The 8,055-nt window shown below is 43.3% G+C and overlaps 1 long non-coding RNA gene across 1 annotated transcript in view; it reads left to right on the top strand.

Moving 5' to 3' along the window:
- Positions 1 to 936: 936 nt before the first annotated feature.
- LOC109322316 overlaps positions 937 to 8,055 on the top strand; it is a 26,892-nt gene continuing 19,773 nt past the window's right edge. Inside the window, exon 1 of the long non-coding RNA XR_002104350.1 lies at positions 937 to 1,160. This is a non-coding gene — a long non-coding RNA (uncharacterized LOC109322316). The remainder of the gene's footprint in view (positions 1,161 to 8,055) is intronic.

Below are 8,055 nucleotides of genomic sequence, written 5' to 3'. Positions count from 1 at the left end.
CTTCACCCAAGTAAACCAAAAGCAAAAAAATCTGTTCAAGCAGATGCTAGAATCTATCGCCTGAACACAAAAGTGTTCAAAAAATTCCCACGCAGGCATTTTTGCACACAAGTTAATTTTTGCCAATTAATATTAGGCGCTGTAAGTCCTGGACACCACTTTAATGTGATTTCCCTAAAAGAACATACATAACAGAATTTAGGTAACTGAGGTCAGAGCTATTTATTTAAAGCCTCTGTGGAAAAGTGGATCAATTTCTTTTGTGCTTATTTTTGTTCTCCAGGGTGCTCTTCCTGCTCTTTCTATATTCACCATAGGATAGTACTCTATTTTGTGTTCTCTCTACTTATTTTCCTTTATTTTCTTTCTTACCTCATTTCCCCCAATTTTCCTTTCCTTATTATTTTCTCATCCCTTCACTCTCCTATACACCTTTTTCTACTTTATTTTCCAAAGCCTTTCACCTTATGTCATTGCCAACTTGTTGCCTTTGTGGAAGCTGCTCCTCTCCTGGCTCACTGTTACTTCTGTAAGAGCCAGTTCAGTTCAGTGGGAGACCAGCGGCCAGATGGCAGCAGAAGGACACTTTAAAATCTGTGATCCTTCAATATCCATGTGCAGAAGGGTGGGCTCCAGAGAACTGAAGTAAGTTGTGCTGTTTATGTTCTAGCATTAAATATTCATGTCGGGGCAGATATGTTTATTTGTACTGTAATCAGTACAGTTTGCCTAAACCTCAAGTATATTGATTCATAATGTGCTTACCAGAGCCATGAGAAATGTTTGCAATGAAAACAGATAGCCTATGAAACTTGCTTAAATGTGTGTGTTTTGTTTCAAAGTCCAATTTCAGACCTGCTTAACTGACAAAGCCACTAAAATTTGTGAACCTGGCACTCTGAGTATAACTTGGGTTGATCTATGCTTTGATGTTAAAACCTTACAAAAATACACTTCCATGGGATCTTGGCACACGCTGAGCTGTCACTTAGCAGCTTCAGCTAAATTCTTGGATTTATTCAAAACCAAAACACAAGAGTGAAACTTGATGGTTGGGATAACAGGCCAAATGCAGACTAAACCTGATGAAAATATTGGCACTGCAGCCTGAGTTCAGAAGAATGCTGGGACATGAGTTTAAGTCTTAGTGACTTACACAAGTGAGTCAAGTACTATGTTTCTATTTTCCTGAACTGAAGGATTTGTAGAACAATTGCTGCATCTTTCTAATGATTAACACATTTGAAACTAACATTAAGTTCATTAAACTATTTTTATTGGGAACCTTTTAAAAGTTGAAAATCTGTACTAAATGATGAATAACCAAAACTTTATCCTAGTGAAGTGATCTACTATTGACTTCCTTTCACAGGGAATGTGGCATGCTGCTATGGAAGGAATGGGTAATATTGTAGGAGACAAAACCTGACCTCAGGTCTTTGATTAAAAAAGACTTTTCAGCTGAGTTAACATTCTTGCAATAATTCCAAGCATGTTGCTATTTCTAGCCTGAAAACTAGATTGCACCTTTTTTGGGTCAGAAATGTGTGGATTGTAATGAATAGGATTAATAAAATAACTTTGTCCAGTTTCACTTTGAAATTGTGTACATTATGTTATTATCACTTTCAACACAGGTGGAAATTAATTACTTAACATAATGTTGTCCAGGTTTATTTATTTCTGGCCAGTTAAACCAAGATTGCATGTACATGTATTCTCAGAATTACTCTTTGTTCTCTTTCTATCCCACACAGTCTCCCTTCAAGTATCTGCTCCTCCATCTGTTTTAGACATCTTTTGCTCAAAACACTTTTACAGTTGTAAAAAGCTCTGTAGGAGGAAGACACAACATCAGCTGTCCCATGATCTACTTTGAATGATGATCATGAATGGTTTGGTCACATACTCTATCTATATGTTTAGATAGAATTCACCTACCCTGTTAAGTATCTCTGTCTTAACTGCAAAAACAAAAGGCTTGTTTTTTTAAATTGAAATAACTATTGTTTGTGAGTTTTCTTGAGGAAAAGAACCCTGTAAAAAGGAACTTCTATTTTACTATAGGGTAAGCTTGTTGAGGTCAGCACTATATCTGTACCTGGGTTTTATAGTTTTACCTTGCAGTAAAATGGAAATCTCACACATTTATTACTCCAAGGTAAAAACTGCACCTTATGGCAGAGAAGACAAGGACTAACTTGCTTTGTCCAGCACTGCTTAGCTTCAAATTGTTTTGCTGCTAATAAGAAACGGTTTTCAAGAGAATGGTTCAAACATTAGATCAGATTCTTGCCTTGAGTTTACAAGACATCCATTTTGTCAGTGTCTCTCAACTGCAAATTAAACTCAATATATTATTGAAAAGATCTGTGTTTTAAAAATGGGAAATGAATCAGATATCCTCGTCCCTTAAATGCCTTTTACGTGCACTGCATGAAATGCATCTTCACATAAAGGACCTGATATTTCAAACCATGCATGTGCAATTATGCACATTTTTATGTGCTTAGTTTCAATAGGTGCATGCACCAGGCTTGCATACCACACATCATTAGGGACCTACTAAAATCACAGGGTTTTTTTTTTTTGATGGAAACTGCAAAAAATGACAATCTCTTTGATAGCTGCAAAAAATGATATTGACTGTGATATCTCAGGAAATCAACCAAAAAAAAATCTTATTTAGGAACTGCTCTGCTCACTTTGTATAGAGAAGGGCTAGGCAAGGTGCCTTGATCCATAGTCTGTCTTACTTCACATGCCTGCATCCAGTGCAATCATCTTATCTATGGTCCAAATCAAGTAATGCAGTTTGCAACCTGGAATGTCTGCACCCTGATTGACAACCATAACAGTGATTTACTAAAGCAAAGGACAACACTCTTGGGCAGAAAACTTGCATGATTTGGTAATGACATGGTTGTACTTATGGAGACCAGACATGCAGGAGGTGAACAGCTCACAGAGCATGGTGATGGCTATTAGGGCCTACAAAATGGCCCTGTTCTGTTCTGACTTCAGTTTTGAGGTATGGACGGAACAGTGTTTTGTAACAAATATAAGTTTGAGTCTAAACAGCCTCACTGTTTCACTTTGTTGAAACAATGAGGCTGTTTTGACATTATTTCCATCATTTCCATGGGGCTGGGGAAAGGAACTCATCCCAGTTCCATATCGTATGGGGGTGAGGTAAGGAAGCAGTCAAGCTGGGCTGCCTCACCATCCCCCGTGCTAGATCATGCCAGGGTGGCGAGGTAGCCCATTCCCTGTCCCCCACATGATCTAGCACAGGGGATGGAGAGGCAGCCCAGCTGGGCTGTGAGGGTATGGCAAGGCAGCCCAGCTGGACTGACTTCCCACCCCCCATGCTATGGTCGAAATGTTTTGACTTTTGAAACGTTTGAACTAGCCTCGTTTTGTTTCGAGGCTGTTTCGACAGCCTTTGTTTCATTTTGATTTTGCTGTTTCAACCTCAAAATGGACATCAAAATTTCACATAGCTCTAATGGCTATACCTCTTTTCGGAAGCAAAAAGCTAAAAAAAGCCTGGTTCTGCTATCAAGGCCAAGAATATTACAGGATGCAGGAAAGGAGACCTGGTGGAATATCCTGATGAAATTTGGAGGGATGTGGGCAGTGGGGTTCCTGTAGTCTCTTTTCATAGGGTCTGCCCTGCTGTCCCCAGATCATATATAAACTTAAGAGTTCTATGTTGCTCTTGATAGCTTCTGTGAAGCATACAAAATGTTTGGACTCACTGTCAATTTAAAAAAAACAAACCCAAGATCCTTTACTAACTCCAGTCCTTTAATATTATAATTAAAGGGTGCTCCCTGTAGAATACTGAGCATTTCCTCTACCTGGGTAGCCATCATTCCCAAAAAATGGACATAGATGATGCTATTCAACACTGGATAAAATCGGATAGTGCTTTTAAGGTCTTTTTTAATGTTGGTTCTTGTATATCTTTAGGAAACTGCAGCCAGTAAATAGAAGCTTTAATAATTTTTCTGGAAAAGTCTCAGAGAAATGTATAAATAATGATAATCAGGAGCATAGTGATGGGGTCATGTGCCCAATGTTACCTCTCAGCTCCATGTTCTTGGGGAACCCTGACACAGGACACAGACTGTCTGACTCACAAAGAATCCCCCCCCCATCTAAACAGAAACCGATTAAGATGCAGTGAGAGGCATACCTAAAACCCTCCAGATAAGGGTGACAAAAGTGAAACAACTGCCCTAGGTCTCATTTGCATCCAAGATAGAACCAGTTGACCATTCATTTACATGGGAGATGGAGAACAGAAAGTCTGAAGCAGAGACTGCAGTGAATTCTGGAATCAGAGAAGCAGGGGAGCATGTTGGGGAATCTTTGCTCCAAATGCTAATCAACCCACACACCCAGCTCAGCATTTATCAGACCAGTTCTAATCTGGATTTAAAAAGGACTTCCCCCCACCACCAACTCTAGGCAGAAGTAAAGTTTAATAGGCATCTCAGGCCATACATTCCCCGGTCCCACTATGGGAGGCCTATTTAAACTTAATTGGCTAAAACTTGGTTGCCAAGTTAGGGAATGCTGAGGCAAGACACCAAGTCAGGGGGTATGGGCAGCATTTGAACAATGGTAAAGATTTCATCAAAGCATCCAGCCCATTCAAGCCCTGACCACAAGTGTTGTCATACTTTTCCCAGGACGACTGGTGGAAGTCCTCTTCACAAAAGGTTATGAACACTCCAATAATTGCCTTGAGTCTGTTAAAAAACTATAGTAAGATCTGGAAAAGTCATGCTAAGCTGAGACTTGTTCACAAGTAAAAATCCAAAACCCTGATGCTGCAAACTATCTATTGTTTCTGAACAAACCAGGAGATACCCCATCAATATATCTGCTATCCATAGGAATGTCAAGCTGGCTTCTAAGTATGTGTTTCCTGAGTATCAATCAGTTTCCTGAGATGTTCCACCCAGATAACCCCTTGTCAATAGAAAAGACAATTTGATTTACACTATTGAGAATGCTTGAAGGAAGCTGAACTGAGGGTATAAAAATCTGTAAAAGAGGCTGCTGACACCACCCACTTTCTTCTCAACAGGCCGAAGGAGGCAGGTCGTCTCCCTTCAAGGATCATGCTGAGAACTTTAACCTGTCAGTTTTGCAGCCTGAGTGCCTTGGACTGGTGAGATTCCAGCTCTCTCTCTTTTCTCTCTAAATATAGATTTCTGAACCTGAACTGTAGTAGTTAAGCTTGAGCTAAGTTTCCCCAAATACTTAGTGAAACCAGGGTAATACTGTAACTGTTTGTGTTTGTTTTCTTTTGCATGTCTATTACTACTATTGTCATTATATAATTCATATAGTTAGCAATAAATAACTTTTATAGTCAAACTGGTGGTAACTAGAACTGGGTATATTTTTCCCTTCTCTACTTCTCCTTCCCCACTTGCTCTGCAGCAATGCTTCTTTTACCTAAGCTAAAGATCCCTGTGAAGACCCAAAATACTGTGGGTCTGCTCATTGAGAGGCTAAAAGATTGGGACATGCTGAGTTTGAAACACATAAGGGGATCAGCTTGTACAGCTGATTGACCCAGTTTGGCTCAGACGTGCCCTAATGAACTGAATGCTGGCCCATGAGGGTGTCAGCTGGACACCCAGCCGGATTCAGAGGTATTCCATTTAACTGTGTACTTGTGTCTGACTGTAGTTTATTGTTGCTCTGATGAACTGATTCTTGGTATATGAGGGTGTCAGCCTGTCCATGTTGATCAACCAGGCCAGGTCAGGCATGTCAGATTAATCTGTGTGTGTTTGTGTGTATGACTGATTTGGGGACTGGAGGAACCCAGCCCCACTGAAACTGAGTCCTGCAAGATAGCTCCATTGTGGGTAAGGGCTTACAGAAGGGAGACATACAGCTCCGTATAGAAACACAAGTAACACAAGCAGCACATTAATAGAATTACCAAGACCCTAGAAATGTATCCCTAATAAATGAGCACACCCCAAAGTAATGGGCAATCCTGGTAACACCAGGGTATAAGGGCAGTGGTGATTTCCAGTTGTCACTATGCTTCTGGTGTTATTTCAATTATAGGTGAATTAACACAGGTACCAGCTGGGCCTGGGCCCAGGGATTGCTACCAATCAGGGGCCCTTGAGGATCCTCATCACTCAGCAGAGAAGCAAAAGCTGTAATTTTAAACTTGGCACTGTTTTTGTCTCTGTGCCTCAGTCAATCTGTACTCTTTAGCCCTTCAGCACCCTAGCATCTGCATGTGACACAGCTTGGCAGTAGCTCCCTGCAGGTAAGTCTAATAGGGGGCAGAGGCATGGAGGAGGGAAGGGGCATGGGAGGCAGATCAAGGCCTCCATGGTGAGGGAAGGCATGGGGCAGGGACCAGGGCTGGGGCTGGGCCTGTGGGTCTGGGGCTGGGGCAGGGAGCAGGATGGAGCTGCAGGGGCTCAAGGCTGTGATGGGGTGGCCTTGGAGTGACTGAGAGCTGGGGAGGAAAGAAGTCCTGTGAAAAGATAGGTTGTGTCTGGGTGTGCATGTATCCACATCTGTGTCTCTGTCTGTGTCTCTCTGTGACTCTCTGTGTCTGGTGCTGCAAGGAGGGGCTGGGCCAACCTAGAGAGCTCCCATGGAGGGAGGCTTCCAATTTTCTTCTTGCCCAGGGCTCCCAAAATCCTTAATCCACCTCTGATTGCAGTTGACATCATGTAACTGCCAGCAGCTCCTGGTTTTTTTCACTTCCCCTTTCCAAAGTCATCACCTGGAACAGTTGCCCTTGTTGCCCAGCCCTAGTTACACAACTGAAAATAAACTTTGAACTGGGCTGTTAAAAAAGACTCTACATTTTTAGGGCAGGGGATATAATTAAATAATAAGTTTTGATTTAAAAATTCTACAGGGGCAATACAGTTCTCTGTTAAATTCTGTGGGCTTCAAGGATAATATCTATGGAATTAATTTTAATTTCTTTTGGAACTCTTCCTTGCATCCTGATCTTTAATTTCTGTGCTTGAATTCAACTGTAACCTTTTAGAAGAGGAATCATATGTTATACTGTGAGGAGGGCCGCTCGCATGATTAGGGGGCAGCAGGGCAGGCCCTATGAGGAAAGGCTATGGGACCTGAACCCATTCAGCCTCCACAAAAGAAGGCTGAGTGGGGACCTGGTGGCCACTGTGGCAGGGCACTGTAGGTTCCTGCCACTTTAAGGGCCTGAAGCTAGTGGCTGGCAGGTGCCTGATGAGGGCAGCCATTTTGGATCTAGTGCTGTCCATATAGACAGGGCAGTTTTGCTGCCTGAAGGCCAGGCAACAGTATTGCCTGGCTGGAGGGCTGCTGGTATCATCTGGAGGTAAGGGAGAAGCTGTAGGGGATGATCAGTAGGCTCCTGGTCCTGGGCATGACTTAAAATGGCATCCTGCTGGGAGTGGGACTCTCAGTGGTGTGGGAGCCCCCAGGAAATGCCAGGCCAGTTAGTACTCTGGTGAAAGGTGGGTGGGGTGCCTTAACCCTTGCCCTCACCTTCAGGTGGGTTTGCCTACCATCAGAGGTAGTTGGGCCCAGGCATGGCTGAGGCCACCTGAGTCCTGTGGGAGTGTGAGACCCCGAGAGGGAAAGTTGGGGCAGGCACAGCTACGACCATTTAAGTCCACTGGGGAGCAAACCCCTTGGCCCCAAGTGAGGGGGCAGTTTGGAGCCCCAAGTGAGGGGGATGGAAATTAGGACCCCAGTGACTGGGTAGCCCCAGTGAAGAGGGCTATGAACTATAGCCCCAAGTGTGGAGGAAGAGTTGTGGAGCCCCAGTGATCTGGTAGCCCCAAGTGAGGGGTAGAGATCTGGTAGCCCCAAGCGAGGGGTGGTGTGGTAGCCCAAGTGAGGGGGCGCAGGTGTGGAGCCCTAGTGAGGGGATAGCCCCAAGTAAAGGGCATCCAGACTGCCATGCGTGGACCCTGAGGTGGTGCAGGGTCACTTGGAAGAACTGGATGCCTTTAAGTCGGCAGGCCCCAAGTGAGGGGTAGAGATCTGGTAGCCCCA

The sequence above is a fragment of the Crocodylus porosus genome, unplaced genomic scaffold (assembly GCF_001723895.1).
Source record: "Crocodylus porosus isolate Cpor-Errol unplaced genomic scaffold, CroPor_comp1, whole genome shotgun sequence".
NCBI lineage: Eukaryota > Metazoa > Chordata > Crocodylia > Crocodylidae > Crocodylus > Crocodylus porosus.
Note: the sequence above shows the minus strand (reverse complement) of the source record. Positions and strands in the feature narration are given on the sequence as shown.